Here is an 18,180-nt window from a genome sequence, read left to right on the forward strand (position 1 = left end):
TCACTATAAAAACAAACAGATAGAAGGGGTCGCCTCAAAAGCAAAACCTGGGGTCGGGCTTGGGGATAGAGATATCAGCTAAGATAAGATAATCCTTTAGGGCAATTATACTGATGAGGTACACGGCACGTCATAACAATTTACAAATAATATCCAGTCCTGTCGATCTTCCGGTGGTCATGCTACCTATATACTACGATGCGTTTCTATAGTTTTCGAGTATCATTTTCTTTTACATATCTCAACATAAACTTTATGAAAGAAAGACGCATAAGATGTTAATCAATAGATAAGACATAGTCAACACACATGAAAAAGCACAAAATATCTTTGAGATGACCCCTTGTGCCTGTAGGCAGCACGTGCATTTCATGCCAGGTGAGTCGACAGTCCGTCGTCATACCTGGCTGAGCGACCTACTTGCCATCTATAGTCTGATCTATTGTTTTCAGCAGCTATTCGTATTTTTTCTAAGTTTTGCCCGATTTTTCGAGTAAACATTTTTTTCTGGATATCGTATTACGCATCCCACTGAACGCCCAGTTAGGCCGATGTCGGTTATTTCGACATATGTTACTTGCAATTGTGTAAATTTTAGGGATACAGTCACAGCCTATTTCCGACAGTACTTTAGTATGGTGATCTACATTGAGTTGTTCGCTGACAGGTTTTTAGAATTTACCTATAATTATTATAAATATATAACTTGATATAGTCACAATGCGGCTGAAATACTGCCGATGCGACTTAAAATATTAACTAACTCACTAACGACCAAACCGATGCACCATGCCATATGGAATCGCATGAAGCAATTGTTTCGCCTATTGGTGGTGGTTGCATGTGTCGCCAAACTGGTTCAACTCGATCATTCAACTGCTTTCGTCTATATAGTAAATACACTCTCTGTTTGATTTTATGAGTTTGTTCTCATTTCTTCTAACTCTTCACTCAGTGTTTATTGAAATTTGCCCCTATGCGGAACTGAGACTGTTAGTTTGTTGTATTAGCGATGTTGAAGTGTTGGACAATCTCGCTCACTGACCCCTACTCCACGGAGTCCGTGCAGGTAGCAAAGGCACTGTAAGTCCCCATGGTCCCTAGTATGGTGATCTGCCTTCTGTTGTTGGTAATCTATAGCCTGTGTTTATATTGTATTGCCATGTATTGTAGATTTAATTACTAGTTTTAAATTCATATAGGTGATAGTATAGTTGTTTTGCTGTCCTTCGGTGGCAGTTTGTTTTATGATTTACCATAAATTACTATGTATAACGATTTGTTGTTCTCGTCACGATATGGCTGAAATACTGCCGATGTGACGATAAATATTAACTCACTCACTCTCTCCACTCGTTCTTTGATAGGCCTGGTTGAAAGAGAAAATATTTTAAATAGTATAAAATGTGTATTAAATGAATTAATGTTCTTTATACTGAAGGATTAGACACTAAAGTAAATGTTGGTGTAGTTCTTTAAATACATGAGATATCTTTTTCAAGAGTGATTTTGACAGTAACATAATCAACCATAAAGTGTTGGGTTAAATGTCACTAACCTGAACAACAGTGTGTTTGCTACCTGCATGGACCCTAGTTGGATTTAAATCGTTTCCTTCACATAATGGTAATTTTTGTAACATTTAGCCATACGTTAAAAGAACATATATACTGCGATGACAATCACGGACAATGAACAATAACAGGGGACAATAAGTTTACGCTACTTCACCAACTTTGCCCGTACAACCACTAACAATCACATTCATTTTCACAAATCAAAATCCATCTGCTAATAACAATACATTTCTTATCTGCTAATAACAATTTCTTTTAAAATTAAATGATGAAATCAACATGTGCATTATTAAAAACATCCTTCATCGTTTTTACAGTGAAATACTTGTCCCTTGTGATGGACGGGACAAGCAATGAGTATCTTATTTGTATCTCTGGCAGGTTGTATGATGTACACACTTAGCGAGTGGGGAAGAGCAAAGCTTATGTCAGTTTCAGTCACGTGAAGTCCGTGCACTACCGTCGCTCCGATTTACGGCGGACGACAAGCTGATGGTGATGCGGCCTTAGCCGTGTTATAAATCTTGGACAGACTGTACACGTGATATCTCATAAAACATTGCACCCAATGTCTTGAATTATGTCGACAGCCTACAATGGGTGATTATGCAGACACCAGTCATATCAGGCATCTTGTATGTGACCAGAAAATAGAAAGTAGTAATATGTTCTTAATATTTCATTCTTCTTTAGCGGCGGGGGACATTTCCACATTGTTCTGTAATGTATTGTCCCTCGTAGCTAAAATGTCGTCACTGTATGGCTGGAATAATGCCGATGTGACGTAAAGCCCAGCTCAACTCAACTCAACTCATAGTTAAAATCAATTTTCATGCTAAAGTGCTGTCGGAAATGCTAGAAATATGCTTTTTTACTTATATTTAAAATTCAGAGGTATTACTGTTACTTAAATAATACATATCACTTCAAGAAACATCTAACTAATGTAGACCGAGGGAATAAATTTTGAGACATGCTCTAAAATGTGTTTTTACTGATGAAAATACCAAAACCTTAGAAAAATAAGGGGTAGTGGGGCGTTATTTGATACAAACATTAACTGCCTGTGTTACGTCATCAGCATGCGCAGTATCGACAGGTGAAATTGACACCTGAGCACACGCTCGGGAGAGGGGTCATCTCAAAAGATGTTTTCTTCAAAATGTTGAATGTGTACGTATAGCATACGTATTGGTTATGTAAGGGATCATTTGAGTATGTGTGTTTGTTGTGAAATAAACATACGACCTACTGTACATTGGAAAGAATCCTATCACTTGTGTTATCTTATCGACTGATTGTAGAAATGTGCAACGTTTTAATAAAAGTTTTGCATATCAACGGTATATTTTATTGCAAAAATATGAATGTAATTCGGTCAGTTTAATCTAGTTGTGAACATTGGCCAAAGATTTAACGAAGTCACTGGGGTAGCTTCTTTAGACTAAATATATTCTTCTTCTCCTAAAGTTTGTAGACCGCCCGTCTAAGTTAACCTTTGTCAAATTTGTCAAGGCTGGTTTTACGTCCCGGTTTTGCGTTTGAGACGGTCCCTGTCTTGTCTGATTTGTTTACAGTTATGTGTTATAGGCGCCTAGCGCGTGAGTGTGTAAAATAGACGCCCAGTGACAGCAGAACGTTGCATATATGAGAGAAATGTCGGTTGGCAACTAAGATGATCTGATTTGCGTTGTGTTTTTAGAATTGGTCTCTTGGCGTGGTCAGTACATCTTGTCTGCGGGTTCTGTGTGAGTGATTCCTGACAGGTCTTCCCAACTTCAACTCAATGAAAGTCACTACAAAAGAATATCATGTTTCCATGCTTGTTTATTGGAAAAATAAATGAATGAGAAAGTTATATCAAGGCCAATATTCAGAACAAACAATCCTACGTATTTGTCCCCCCTCCCAACCTACCTAAATCCTACTCAACATACGATAAACTGCTGATTATGTCCACCTGTTATGCCTACTCCTGAAAATAACAAGATAAAACCTACTTATTCTTATGCTAAACCCCCCCCCCAACCCCCCCCCAAAAGCTGTCACTAAATCAACACGACATTCCCCAGAAACAATAAACAATAAGTGGAAACTTAATCTGGTCTTGATACAAGACTCGCAGTCGGAGAGAACTTATGCGGGTATCCGACGACTGACGATTTTACGTTGGCTTCTGGCGGTTGCCAATTTCGCCGACGGGGTAGGTGGGAGCTAAAGTAATAATCAATATGTTTATAATAGGGGATAAACCACCATACCCCCCAAAAAAGGTAAATGGTGGGGCATTAACCTAGGTAGAATTTGTAATAAAAAACGTTTATAAATATAGAATAATGCCGCGAGCAGCGATGTAGGGCTCCTTGGGTTTGATACAATCTTGCCACTTGTAACTGTGATGTTGATGTTGAAAATAGTAATGGCTACTGGTTATAGGGGTCATAGGACTGCCTGTAAATGGGAAATGTGTCATTCGTTAACTTTGAATTCTTATGGTCTAGGGTTAGATGGGTTAGATACAAACGATTGTGTAGTATGGTGTGGATAATGACACGTGTTGTTTTGGAAACAGATGCTAACTTTATTAAAACGTCAAAGGAATAAGAATAATGTACGCTCAATTGCAAATTAGTTATTTGTTTAACTGAATATATGACATCACAACTAGTTTTTACAAAAACGTTTCATCTGAAAGTACTGTATGTCGTATAAGTTTAGATGGGTTTTCTTCAAAGTTTACATTCCCAGATCTGGATCTAAGAATACCATTTGGTGTCTCAGGGAAAAAAAGAATCTCAAGGCAGAACAACCAGTTGAAACTGTCAGAAAAACAATAAATGTTTTATTTAGTCTTAGCTCAAAAATGTGAAAATTGTTTGATCAGCATTCTAGAAGTTAGTGAGTCAAAAAAGAAACATACAACTATATGGATGATATATTCTTGTTTATTGCATTGAGCGACGTAGCGAGCGTAGATTTTTACATCGGTATCAAGCTTGTAGTGACTGCAACTAAATTATGAGAATTGTTTACTGTCATTCACATTATATGGATACGTAAGTCAATCTCCAACAACAAAACAAACGTTTCCAGTAATGTATTTTCAACAACATAACCGACCGCGTCATACCAAAAGACGTTAAAATATGGTACTTGGTGGTCCCTGCCTGGCGGTCGGCATTAATTGGTACAACAAGGGCTGGTTGGCTCGGAGTCAGTATAATGTGTATGAGTGGGGTATTCATGCTTCACTGCGGCATGGTATCTTAGTGGGCTAGCACTATTAAAACCAGCTTAAGTCTGGGCTAGTACAAGCAGCCGCACACAGACACAAACACTCATGCACGTCGTGATATGAGCGAAATATTCTCAATCACGACCTCAAATCCAATTTCACCTCACCTTTTCAACAACATATAGCAAAATTACCAAGGACGTATTGACATACTTACATTGCTACCGAGCTCATGACGAATCTAGAAAAATTCAGTCCACCAGTAGAAACATCGAAACGTGTGTTTATATAGAGTTATATCTAGAGTTAACTCAGTGCTTCCTCTATTAGGAGGCGGGGTAGCCATTGACTTGTAGTGCAGTATGACTCCTTACTATAATATAATTTGTGTTGGTTGCACTGGCAATATTCATGCTAAATTGAGATGATCTCAGTGTCAAAGTAAATGTCAGCGAATCATAACAAGCACGTAACATGTGATTTTGCCAATTTATGAATCCTTTGAAGAAGTAATTAGCAAGTAATAGTCAGTCCTATTTCGCCTTGCAGGCCACCTCTCGCCCATGTGTTCACTGATGCAATCTCTTGTGAAATTACACTGTCGGTTTAGAGAAAATCAATTGCATTAAAAACATGTTTTTGGACCGAATTTGAGTGTCGGAATTCGGAATAGAGGGATGTCGGATTAGAGGGAGTTTCTTATATTATATTGTGTAGGGACAAATTCAAGACCAAATATACATGTCGGATTACAGGGAATGTCGGATTAGAGAGCGTCCACTGTAATTTTTTTGCCCGTTTGACAACTTGCGCGAACCCAACCGTCACTATCGACAGCTGTTGCCGGGAGAAGCGATGGTGCGAGACAGTCATGACATAACATTACGTCACTGCCGAGAACGGCCACCTTCTATCGCATTGTCTGCCGATAGTTGTGCCTGACAAGTCATGATCAACATAAGGGTGTTACTAGATACTGGTCTTGCGCCATGTCAGCTTATATTTCAACGGTTGCAGTGTTGGAATGTTGAGATGAGGCGATAGGGTGCTGTATTTGCTATAGCCAATATCAATATCCAGCTGCTTGTACCATGCTGTCGCAAGTGACAGTGTGAATCCAAAGCAAGTAAGCTATTTCAGTGGTCAGTGCGCCTATTCATTACACTCTTCACAATTCCGGATAACAGTTCAGATTTTAACACTTCCCGACTAGTTAATCCCTTACTTAAAAAAAACAGACGACATCAAAGGTACACCGTCTGTCCACATCCTCTGAAAGCAAAATTTCAGGTTGTTCACGTCCTGAGAATAAACCCTTCTGTAGCTTGAAATAGTTCCCTCTTTAGAAGGCTGCTGTCCCCCCTACCAGGTTTTCTCGTCACGATATGGCTGAAATATTGCCGATGTGACGTTAAATTTTAACTCACTCACTCACTCACCCTACCAGGTCTAGCTACGGCCGTTGAAAAAGTCAGGGTTGTCTTTCGTAACCATAAAACCTCTGCTCCGGACAGCATCGTGTACGGTCAGTCGCTGTGAGGAGTTGAGGCGCCGTGACAGCAAGATTGCCGACTCTCTCTCCGTTCATATCAGACGATGATACATCTTTGATTACACAGACTCGCTGCAATGGCGTATAAGGTAATATTCTCCAGGTTTTAAGTATTTGACGTTGAAGATTTTACGTTCATTAATTGTTCCATTTCGTATCCACGATGGCTTACTCAACCGCAACCATCGTTTACTATGGGATATGACACAGCCTGAAACAGTTTGCGTGTCACCTTTTTTCGTGGTATTGGAAAGACTTCCTCCCGTATTCCCCCTTATATTTCATTCTAGTCAAATCATATCACCTGAACATATATTCCTCATCTGATAAGGATGAGTTTTAACATGTTTCTTTAATTGTATTTCTGAAAGACACATCCAACTTCTGAAAATGGCACTCAAAGAAATGTTTCCTTATCATTAAAATCTAGGGGGGATACGGACGGAAATCTTACTAATTGGTGGATACGTTGATGAGTAGTTTGTTTTCCCGTATAAATATATTTGTTATTGTAACTATCAAAATTACTTCGGCACTAACATTTAAACATGTGTGTGTTCAGAATACAGGTTGTGTATATGTTGAATAAGAACATGTCTGTAGTCAAAAAACATGTTGATATATACAACGAACATTTTTTTAAATAATTGAAGGCAAGTATTATGGATGATAACCTTATTAAATTGTATATTTTATAACGTATAGAGTATTCCTTGCCCCTCTGGCAGGTGAATTGTAACCATGAGTCTGCACTTACATATACCTACAACACTGTTTTTAACCTAAAGCCTGTATGCCACTCTCTTATTGGTTATCTCTGTTATAGCTTTTTTCACCAGAAAATCATAGATTTGCCTACAAATGATCACTAATATCTGATGATAAACATATATATAGAGAGAGAGTGAAGAATGTTTATCCAATAAAACCTACACATGCCATTTTCTTCTTGACATTCATCAAATTATTCCACAAGTAAAACCTTATACAACAATATATCTTTTTTTTATTTTTCTTGCTTAAAACATCTTTATGTACCTGATTTTTGTTGACTTCACTCTTAAAAAGGTGTATGTATATAATATTACTGGGTTGTGAATATATTCAAACCTTTTTTGTCACTAAATTGGTCTTTACACTTTGAATTAATGACACTTGGTCCATTTTGGGAATGGACTGGGACGCTCACACAGAAAATATACTATCTATTCACACTTAGAATATCAGTAAAATCACTCCAGCGTTGTGTAGAAGAATGCACTTTAAACAAAGGGAAATGTCAGGCAGTGTCAGGTACCAGTGTGTGGACATTAGAGCAGTTTTGTAAAGTGTTTTTTTAGATAACAATACAGTCCCTTATCCATTTTTCTTTGAGTTAAAAAGTTTTACTTTGTCCATTTACCTTATGTTAAGTAGTGCATGTTCAACATATTTCCTTCAAAATACACCAAGTGGAATTGGGAGTGGTTATTAATCAAAGCACTTTGACAAATAAAGATAGGTTATAATGTGTCTTGGTTTAACTGCCTCTTAACAAATATAACATGATCAAATGATGAATTTGAGTTTTGCCACTTGGACTGGCCCTATTCAACAATAACTCCATCTCAGTTTATTGCTAAAATCTGAATATCAAATTGCACTTAATGCCCATTTCTGTATACCAGTGACTTTCCCAAACATGTACTTGCATGATTCTCTCAAGTTACAAATACATTTTGTCTCCAAATGTTATATGTTGCTGAATCAAATATTGTCTTATAATATCAGACATTTCTTTAACAAAATGGACCAACATAGATTAAGCAGGATGAATACTGAAATATTTCGATATCAATAATTAAATATTTCGGAGCAGAAATAAGAAAGTAGGCTTGTTATGATGACCAGAGATTTCAAGATTCATAGTTATGTATTTGTGTAGAGGTAAGCATGTTGACAAAAGGCTTTGTTCTTTGTCCATGTTGTGAAGCTACAAATTGATTGGAGGACATAATAGGTTTACATCTGGTGATATTGACAATGTCTTGAATAATAATAGTGGTTACAAAATCTCATTTGTGCATAATAAAAATGTATAGCCTCAACACTTACTCTAAGAAAAGTGTATCTGTGTCACAGATCAAAAACGATCCGTGAAGATCCGGGGTAGAATAGGTCTTCAGCAACCCATGTGCTTGCCATAAAAAGACGACTATCTTGTCGTAAGAGGCGACTAACGGGATTAGGTGGTCAGTTTCGCTGACTTGGTTATCACATGTCATCGGTTCCCAATTGCGCAGATTGATGCTCATGCTGTTGATCACTGGATTGTCTGGTCCAGACTCGATTATTTACAGACCGTCGCCATATAGCTGGAATATTGCTGAGTGCGGCGTAAAACTAAACTCACTCACAGATCAAAAACAACAGAAAGACAAAGATACAATCAACCATTATATTTATGTTTTCAGAAACACCCAAATGTTAGCAATATTTTAGGTACATTGATTGAGTATAGTCTTAAACCGTGTTAAGCAATATTTCAGCAATATCACGGTGGTGGATACCAGAAATGGGCTTTTCACTTAGCTCTAATAAATACCCATGTGGGCAATCTAAACTAAGTCATTGGTATATTAAGCAAAAAGTTTTTACACACCTACTACACAACCGCACTGAAAATCTGGAACAAAGACACATAGCAGGTTGTGTCACAGATTAAAAACAACTAAAGAGACAATCAACAATTATGTTTATGTTTTCACAAACACCCAAAAGTGAGTAATATTTTGGGACATGTTGCAAGTTTTATTGATTGATGTGGTCTTAAACCGTGTTAAGCAATATTTCAGCAATATCACGGTGGTGGATACCAGAAATGGGCTTTTCACTTAGCTCTAATAAATACCTATGGTGGCAATCTAAACTAGGTCATTGGCATATTAAACAAAATTTTTTACACACCTGCTACACAACCGCACTGAAAATCTTGAACAAAGACACATAGCAGGTTGTGTCACAGATTAAAAACAACTAAAAAGACTAAGAGACAATCAACAATTATGTTTATGTTTTCACAAACACCCAAAAGTGAGTAATATTTTGGGACATGTTGCAAGTTTTATTGATTGATGTGGTCTTAAATCGTGTTAAGCAATATTTCAGCCATATCACGGTGGTGGATACCAAAAATGGGCTTTTCACTTAGCAGTAAGAAATACCCATGTGGGCAATCTAAACTAGGTCTGGTCATTGGCATATTAACAAAAGTTTTTACACATCTGCTACACAATCGCACTGAATATCTTGAACAAAGATTTTAAACACAGTCAGATTCTAGATAATCTCCATCTTTGACACTTGATGGTTCTGATATGAAACTTTGATGTCACTACAGCAAAGCATCGCCTCTTCAATGTCATCAGATTCTGCTTCATGGCACTTGATGGAATTCAGAAATGTTTTTAAAGAATCTCCCTCTGCTGTGAGGTGCAATAACTTCCCAGTGTCTGCACATTTCATAGTGAATTTTGATTTTAATTGCTCTACAATGTTAGCAGACTTCTGTCGCATATGACACTTTTCACATTTGTAGGTGGCTGATGCAGGTTTGACATCCATACTATTGTGGCAATTAGAGCACATCAATGCTTTTAACACTTGCACACTTTCGATTGTGCCTGTTGCTGCAGGTACAAATGATTCCATAACAGAGATGTTGTAGTCAACTTCCGTCACTTCCCTTATTTTTGTTCCTGGCGTGGTTGTCAAATAGCGTTCGCCACCAAACTGTTTAACTGCAACATTTTCAAAGCTGAAAGAATGCCCTTCAGACACTTGGCTAACAAGTCATTCCCACAGTACAAGTGGGACACAACCTGTTGAGTCACACACAAGGACCTTTTTCATAGTCTTTAGGCTTCCATATATCACAACTTCTTTTTCATTCAGTGTACACCCAATCTTGGCTGTAATGTTGACCTAAAACAATATGAAAGATGATTAATATAATACATCAATCACTGGCACAAACTCATACTCATATTACAATGGCAGTTGCAATAAAGGTGTGATAAAATTTGAAATCTGGTTCTGATCATTTAGTTCAAGGCATATGATACCAGTAATTTAAGTAATGTTATTAATTATCAGTAGCTGTTATCAAAATGATTTTAGTTGACTAAATCTTCTTTTGGCTCTGGAACCCCCGATATTTGAGATGATTTTCAATTGTCTATCAAATGTATGTATTTACTGATATGAGTTAAGATTGTTATCATACATAATGTGTTTTATGTTTTAACTGTTCATTAACATAAACATGTTATCATACAATATTCAATATATTTTATAAGATTTGTTGTGCATTGCTATGGACAAAGCCAGAACTAGACCCATTAAAATCTACTTCCTGTCCTGTTTAGTTACTGATTGCAATCATCTAAACATTTAGATTATTCCAAAATTATGAACATGGTAAAACTGATGAAATAGCCAATTCTGTTACATGGGCATAGATACAGTTTAACATATGTTTATGTGTTAAAAATAGTTTAGATTCTAGAACATGTAGAAACAAGCATGTCAATTAATTTCACTGAAGAGGTGTGTGGATTTAAAAGACAGTTGGGGGCATGTATCAAGAATCACTCCTATACACATAACGTTTCGATTTGTTTCTTTCTCACAATGTCACTCAGTACAGGTCAAATTAATCCCTTTTTATGGTGTTAAGAGTCACTGAATTTGCGTCATTGTACATACTTCTGCGTTGATGTCCTTAGCAATGATCTGACTCGCATTGGTGTCCTCACAGGTGATGATGTCTTTGTTGACGTCCTTCACATTCTGAAATTTGAAAGGAAGGTTGTCCAGGTATTCCAGCTTAGCCTCGGATCCAAACCTTAGATCCATCTTGGAGACATTCATCCTATTTGGCAAGGCTTGGCAGTTTGTGACCTTGACTGGGCTTCTGCAATAACATAAAAACAAATGTTTCTGTGATTTCTTCGCACTGTCAGGTCTCGTTTTGTACATAAGAAGTTCAACCCTATCAACACTACATAGGCGGATCCAGAGGATGGGTGCGCATCCCCCTTTTGTCCTGAAAATTTATTAAATGACCATTGAAACTCTCGTGAAAATGAGGCACCCATGAAGGGCCACCTCCTCGTGGTGGGTGCTGGGTAACGCTAAGCGCCCTTCAAACCCCCGTTGTGGGCCCGGGGGGATATTAGGTCCACCAACCTGTTTGCCGTGGGTTGCGCCCCTGTGTCGGTGGAGGACGGGATTCTGGTGGTTGAGGGCAAGGGCTCCAGGAACAGTGTTCCTTTGCCCAATACACCACTTCGACCCTTACTTCACCTAGACGGGTGGTAGAACTGGCCCGGTTCTATCAATCGGCTGGTCACGCCAAGCCCTGTGCATTGTATTTTGTCTTGCACACCTTATATCTAATTATTCATTGATTACTTTGTGGACTTGGTAAAAATGTACTTGTACTATTCACTTGCTTAATATCAACAAATACAAAATTACTTGCCTAGAGTCTAACATGCCAGAAGGCGGTGGCTCATGGGCCAATCTGGTAGTACATTATATTCAATGTTACTGCTTGAGTGTACTCTCTTGTTATCCTTGGTGCCGCCTGTTGGAGGTCCACAGGCTTCTGGCATCGTCCTTGTTGACACTCCATGGTGGGTGGGGAGCCAGGAGAGTGAACCACAAACTATACAATCATGGCTTCACAAAACCCAAAAAAACAAAAACGGTATCATGCAGATGACACTGATGACGAGGAAGATACAATTACAAGACTATGCTATTCGGAACGTGAGACCTGGCCTCGATTCATTGTTGCAGAATCTAGTGAGAAGAAGTTAACTTCTTGCTCTCCTTTTCTATTAGAAAAAGCAATTCAAGGTATTGCTGGAACTGTTAAAAATGTAACCAAAACTAGATCTGGTTCAATTCTAATAGAATGTGTAAAAGAGAGAACAAGCAGCAAATCTCATGGAAACAAAATCCTTTGCAAACATTCCTGTAAAATGTTATCCACACAAGTCTCTCAACTTCAGCAAAGGCATTATCCGAGACAGAGATAGGAGTCTAGCTGATCTCTCCACGGATGGCATAGTAAGTCAATTAAGAATGCAGGGTGTAGTTGAGGCGAAGCGTTTTACATTCAAGAAAGACGGTGTATATTTGCCTTCCAATACTTATCTGCTTACATTTGATGTTCCAAAGTTGCCACAATCTCTTAAAGTTGGATGCTTCTCTATGAAGATTGATCTGTATATTCCTAATCCTCTCAGGTGTTTTAACTGCCAGAAATTCGGTCACGGACAAAACTCGTGTAAAAATCATGCTGCCTGTTTTCGTTGCGGTGACAAAGATCACGACAGTGGAACATGTACATCAGAACCAAAATGTGTGAACTGTTCTGATTCACACATATCCTCCTCTAAAGAGTGTACTGTTTGGAAATTTGAAATGGCCGCCCAACGCATCAAAACAGAACAGAATATTAGTTTTACAGAGGCAAGGAAGTTGGCTGCTTCAGCTACTCCATCTGGTAACACTCCACTGCGGGGTAAATCAACTGCACGCTCAAGTGTCGAAACCCTCCACTCACTCCATTGATTGCCAAACTGACTTGACTTGGGTGAATACACAGACTCCTATCCGTGTTCATGATCTCACTTCTGGCACAACTTCTAACTCGTCCTCACAAACAGTATCACAATCATCAGAAACCCAAACATCTGCACCAATTGTTAAAAAGAAAAATGCTAATGTTGACTATTCCAAAAAACAACATAGAAATGAACGAGTTCCAAAGGGACAAAGAGACCCTGTGTCCATTTTAAACAGGTTCGATCTCTTAGATGACATGGAAGTGTCATCCCAACTGAGCACCAGCTCCAAGAGCCATTCTCCCAAAAAGAAAGGTCGGGAGCTTTTTCCCATAGCACATCCTAAATGACTTCTCAAAATATAATCCAGTGGAACTGTAGAGGAATGAAGAATAATTTGAATGAGTTACAGCTTTTAGTTCAAGATTATACACCATCAGCTTTATGCTTGCAAGAGACTTATCTCAAATCAACTGATCACTTTGACTTACGACGATATACATCATACCATTGTTTCTCCCCTCCAGGGCATAAGGCTACTGGAGGATCTTCAATTATTGTGAGGCAGGGTATAATCCATAGTCTTGTCCCACTTAATACCCCTCTTCAAGCAGTTGCAGTTCGGCTTACTCTGTGTTTTGTTGTCACTTTATGTTCTCTTTACGTTCCACCCTCATCCTGTCTTCAGCAATCAGATCTTCAAAAGTTATATGATCAACTCCCTAAACCTTGTATTATCATAGGTGACTTGAATGGCCACAATCCACTTTGGGGTGGTACAATTATAAATACAAAGGGAAAAATACTTGAGGATTTCATCTCGAATACTGATTTATGTATATTAAATGATACTTCACATACTTATTTACATCCTGGAACTGGAAGTTATTCTTCAATAGATCTTTCACTTACAGACTCAAACTTATTAAATGAATTTGAATGGTCGGTTCACGATGACCTTTGTGGAAGCGACCATTTTCCACAGTTCTCTCAACTGTACATCCCAGTGATGCCCCACCATCGTCAAGGTGGAACTTTACAAAAGCCGACTGGTCTTTATTTCATACATTATGCACTGAAAGATTGCAACCTAACTTATTCCTTAATGTTACTGATCCTATTCAAACATTTTCTGATGAACTCATTATTATTGCTGATGAATGTATTCCAAAATCCTCTACAGTTCCACACATTCGTAAACCATGGTTTAACATTGACTGCAAACAAGCTAGAAAGGCTAGGAAAAGGCAGAAAAATATTTCCGTCGGCACCCAACAGTCCATAACTTAAACCAATTTAAAATTTCAAACGCCAAGGCTCGTCGTACATTTAAACAAAATAAACGACAGTCATGGCGAAATTATGTTTCTAAAATTAACTCACGAACACCTATTTCTAAGGTATGGAATATGGTGAAGAAGATAAAAGGTAAAGGTTCCAAATGTAGTGTGCACCATCTTAAGGAGGGTGACTCTTTTTTAACAGAAAAATCTGATATTGCTAACAAATTAGGTGAAACTTTAGCCAAACATTCCTCCTCATCCAATTATTCACCAACTTTTCAGAAATTTAAAAACCAGCAAGAAAAAAAGAAAATTAATTTTAATTCCGATAATGGGGAGGATTATAATGAAATCTTTTCCATTCATGAGCTCCATACTGCCCTTGGGCAAGCTCATGACACTGCTTCAGGTCCCGATAATATTCATTATCAGCTTCTTAAACATCTCCCTGAATCATGTTTGGACTTCTGGTAATTTCCCACCATCATGGCACAATGCCATCATCATTCCTATTCCTTAACCTGGACGGGATCATACTGATCCGTCTAATTACAGACCAATTTCTTTAACTAGCTGTGTTTGCAAGACAATGGAACGTATGGTTAATAATCGTCTAGTTTGGTACCTGGAAACCAACAACCTCATCACTGACATTCAATGTGGTTTCCGGAAAAATCGTAGTACCATCGATCATTTGGTACGATTGGAGTCTTTCATCAAAAATTCCATGCTAAATAAACAACATGCTGTGTCGATTTTTTTTCGATCTTGAAAAGGCATATGATACGACATGGAAGTATGGCATTTTGAAAGATCTCCATGATTTTGGTTTGAGGGGTCGTTTACCCCTTTTTATATCACAGTTTTTAGAAGACAGACAATTTCAAGTCCGAGTGGGGACTACCCTGTCTGATCATTACAGTCAGGATCAGGGAGTCCCTCAAGGCAGCATTTTGTCTGTCACTTTGTTTAGTGTTAAGATCAACAGTTTATCCAAGGTTTTAAATGATTCAATTGATGGATCTCTTTTTGTGGATGATTTTAATATTTCTTGTCGTGGTAAAAATATGCATACTATTGAACGGCAACTGCAGTTGTGTTTAAATAAAATAGATAAATGGTGTCTTGAAAACGGTTTTAAATTTTCTAAATCCAAAACTAATTGTATACATTTTTGTAGAAAATATAAACCGCATAAAGACCCCGGAACTATCTTTACATGGCACTCCAATCAAAGTTGTCAAGGAGGCCAAGTTCTTGGGTCTAATTTTCGACTCTCATTTAACTTTTCTTCCGCATATTAAATCACTTAAAGCTAAATGTCTGAAGGCACTCGATTTGTTGAAAGTTGTTTCCAACTCAAAGTGGGGAGGGGATCAAACTACCCTCCTCCACCTATATCGATCATTGGTCCGCTCGAAACTTGATTATGGCTCCATCGTATATGGTGGGGCCTGCAAAAGCAACCTCAAACTACTTGATTCCGTCCACCACTAAGGCCTAAGACTTTGTCTTGGGTCTTTCAGAACCTCTCCCATTGACAGTCTCTACGTTGAGGCAGATGAGCCATCTTTAAAACTTCGCCGTATCAAATTGTCCCTACAATATATCACAAAGTTATATTCTAATGAATCCAATCCTGCTCACACTTGCGTTTTTAATCCTCTTTATGAGGACTTGTATAATAAAAAACCTTCACTTGTTCCACCTCTTGGGATAAGAATCCAACAATATATTTCTGCTGCTGGCATTGAGTTGGAGAATATATCTCCTTCCCGTCTTCTTTCTTCTCCTCCTTGGCAATTAGTGAGGCCACAAGTTGACCTAACACTGACAAAGTTTAAAAAATCCAAAACTAACGAATTACAGTATAAACAAGAATATAATCAATTAAAGAATAACTATAATACATACAAATCTTTATTTACAGATGGGTCCAAGGATTGTGGCGCAGTGGCATGTGCCACTGTCATTGGATCCAGAACAATATCTTCTAGAATACCTGATAACAGCTCTATATTTACAGCAGAAGCAAACGCCATCTTAACGGCTCTTAAATATATTCAAAGACATCCCAAACATAAACAATATATAATATTTTCTGACTCTCTTTCTTGCCTTCAGGCGATTAAAAATCTCTTCCAAACATCCACTTTTAATTGAAATAATCGAATTATATAATGATCTTGCTACTGGCCAATGCGACATCGTCTTTTGTTGGTTACCCAGCCACGTTGGAATTTCTGGGAACACAATGGCTGATCTTGCTGCCAAGGCAGCACTCAACAAATCTGTGACACCACTTCTTATTCCGTATTCTGATTATAAAGCTGGCATTAGAACTTACATCCGTGATCTGATGCAGAAGAAGTGGGACACCCAGGTGGGTATCAATAAATTACATGAAATAAAACCCTATATTGGTTATACCTACTTGGGTTGTCAGTCCAGATTTGAAGAGGTCATTATGCGACGATGTCGTATTGGCCACACTAGATATACTCATGAGTACCTATTAAAAGGTGAGGATCCTCCGTTTTGTATCCCTTGTGATGAACGAATCACGGTCAAGCATGTCTTGCTTGACTGTGTTGAGTACTCCATCACAAGGGATATCTATTTCAAATCCCGAACTATGAAGGATCTTTTTACTATTATAAGTCCTCATTTAATTATTGCTTTTTTAAAAGAATTAACTTTGTTAACACATTTGTAAATAGCTAAATATTTTATGATTGGAAGTTTGAATTAGTAACATAGATTGTTAGTGGCTGTATCCTCGAGGGGGGTTAAAGTACTGTAAAATTATTGTCCTCCTGAGAGGGTACGTAAGTCCCAAAACATTCAAAGTAAATTTCAACTTTCCACTTTTTAATCGTAGAATATTTGTAATTTTAATGTATGGCTAGATATGTCTTAATTGCTAACGGCTGAGGGGATGATATAAATTCAGCTAGGGCCCATGCAGGAAGCAAATGTACTGTAAGTCCCCATGGTCCCTAGTATGGTTATCTACCTTCAGTTGTTAGCGATCTATAGCCCATTTTTAGATTGTGTTGTCCCCTATGGTTAAAATGTTTTAGATTCAATTACTAGTTTTACATATATATATCTGTGATACTCTAGTTGCTTTACTGTCCTTCGATGACAGGTTTTATAACATATACATATTCCATTACAATGTAAAATGTTCTCGTCACGATATGGCTGAAATATTGCCGATGTGACGTTAAATATTAACTCACTCACTCACTCACTAAAATAACACTACATCCTACCTCCAGTCCACTGTACTTAACACTAGTATACTAGAGTCTTACTACCTGGCATGTGTCCTAGCGCTGACATCCACCCGGCCGTCCCCACTAACAAATTTACCTCAAAATGCACAATCTTTCTACTCAGTGTCTCTTTATATTAGCCGAAAATAAACTAGAACCTAACGGTGAATGGAGGAAGGGCCCACTGTTCCGTCACGTAACACCTTATTGCCCCATCACGGGACACATTACGGTGGATCACCTCACCTCTGATCGGTTGTCCCGTCACGTAACATCTTATTGCCCCATCACGGGACACATTACGGTGGATCACCTCACCTCTGATCGGTTGTCCCGTCACGTAACATCTTATTGCCTCATCACGGGACACATTACGATGGATCACCTCACCTCTGATCGGTCCCGATCATAAGAGACCCTGAACAACGACGAATTTGGTGATTTTACGTCGGCTTCTGGCGGGGGCCAATTTCGCCGACGGGGCAGGTGGGGTTTTTTTAGCAATAAATATGTATAGTTGGTAATAAGGAATAATACACCATGCCCCCCAACATGTAAATGTAGGGACGTTAACCTAAATGAATTTATAATAGAAACTTTAAAACAAAAGATAAAAATAACCAGAAGCCGAGTTT

This window comes from Haliotis rubra, unplaced genomic scaffold (assembly GCF_003918875.1).
Source record: "Haliotis rubra isolate DU_JTF1 unplaced genomic scaffold, ASM391887v1 Scf809, whole genome shotgun sequence".
NCBI lineage: Eukaryota > Metazoa > Mollusca > Gastropoda > Lepetellida > Haliotidae > Haliotis > Haliotis rubra.